This window comes from Pinus tabuliformis, chromosome 6 (genome assembly GCF_031772625.1).
Source record: "Pinus tabuliformis cultivar Carrire ecotype Pingquan chromosome 6, CPIR1, whole genome shotgun sequence".
NCBI lineage: Eukaryota > Viridiplantae > Streptophyta > Pinopsida > Pinales > Pinaceae > Pinus > Pinus tabuliformis.
Genome location: NC_142292.1, coordinates 1,337,026,877 through 1,337,028,460, shown reverse-complemented (window position 1 = coordinate 1,337,028,460; position 1,584 = coordinate 1,337,026,877). Strand labels below are relative to the sequence as shown.

At 40.0% G+C, this 1,584-nt stretch overlaps 1 pseudogene; it reads left to right on the top strand.

Moving 5' to 3' along the window:
- Positions 1 to 919: 919 nt before the first annotated feature.
- LOC149263535 (cytochrome P450 94A2 pseudogene) lies at positions 920 to 1,327 on the top strand (annotated as a pseudogene).
- The last annotated feature ends 257 nt before the right edge of the window (positions 1,328 to 1,584 follow it).

The window sequence follows — 1,584 nt, the reverse complement described above, 5'->3', positions numbered from 1 at the left end:
GTTGAGTAAAGTAGCTCACTTCATTGTAGTGAATTCTACTAATTCAACTAGTGGGCAATTCGAGATCTTATAGAGGATCGACCTAGTTGCCTATAATCTTTCATTTCCTACATCTATGCATGGTCATGACATGTTTCTTGTTTCTTTACTTAAAATGTATGTTCCTAGTACTAACCATGTAATTGGTTGGCATATGATTTCGATGGAGCCCGAGGGAGACTTCCAGGTCCAACAGATGTAGATTTTTCACAAGAAGATGAAAGTGCTTTGGAATTGAGCCATATGTATGATAAAGATGCAATGGACCATGCTCAGTCTTGAGGATGCCACCTAGGTGTAGGAAGATGTGATGACTGAGGAATACCCTCACCTGTTTGTCTGAACATATTGTGTGTGTGCATCCATGATGAACTAAGAAAAATACATAAGTAAGGGGTGAGGAATTTAATACCCCTGCCCAACCCTAGTGATGCAAATGTGTGTACATAGGATATTTAGGTTGATGAGTCAAATACATGCGATTAATAGGCTAGTAAGTTGAGATAAATTTTTGGGATCTACATGTTGATGTATATATGTTTTCTTTACATTTTGGGGCCATCATGCCTGAGTATATATGTCTTAATGGTTGTGAGGCTGAAGAACCTAAAAATGTAATTATGATGTAAAAATTCTACATATATTAATAAAATAATGACCGGTTATAGACCAACTCTATGGAATAGAGTATGGGGGGTGCTCAATTCCGAGGAGAAGGGGGAAATAGCTTTGGTGGTGATGTTTGGGTGAAAAGGCACTAAATCCCAAGTAGCTTTAGAGAGTGTGGTGGATTTCGTTTAGGACGATAGTCGATCAAGAAACGAATCAGATTGGTGATCATGTGATTGAAGAAGAACATCATGTCCTTCTTTCCAGATTCATGGCTATTGTCGATGACAAGGGATTTAATCATGAGCTCAATCTCCTGAAGGAAGTGGTGATTAGAATTATGTCGGCGGGCAGAGATAGTACTGGCGCCGCTCTCACATGGTTTTTCTGGCTTCTTTCTTCTCATGAAACTCTCAGCGTCTTAGCCAAACGTGGGGTCAATAAAGGGGAAGAAGAGGAATTAAACAGAGTAGCTCTGTTTAATTACGAGGAAGTGAAGGGTATGCCATATCTCCATGGTGCCCTGTCCGAGTCAATGAGATTGTACCCTCCCATCCCTATCGACACCAAAATTGCTTCTAGGGATGATGTGTTACCGGACGGAACATTCATGAGAAAAGGGTGGTTTCTGTGTTACAATATTTATTCATTGGCAAAGATTTCATGGAGTTCAGGCTAGAGAGATGGTTGGACGTGGAGGGGAACTTTGAAGTGGAGAACTCATTCAAGATTGCAGTATTTAACGCGGGACCTCGTATTTGCATAAGAAAGGGATGGCCTTCATACACATGAAATCCATAGTTGCCTCTCTTCTTCATCAGTTTACTCTAAAGATAGATAAGGAATACTTCCCATAGTATAATCTTTCAATAACTCTGTGCATGAAGGGTGGGTTGCCAGTTATTGCTAACAGTTTATGGATACCAATATTTATAG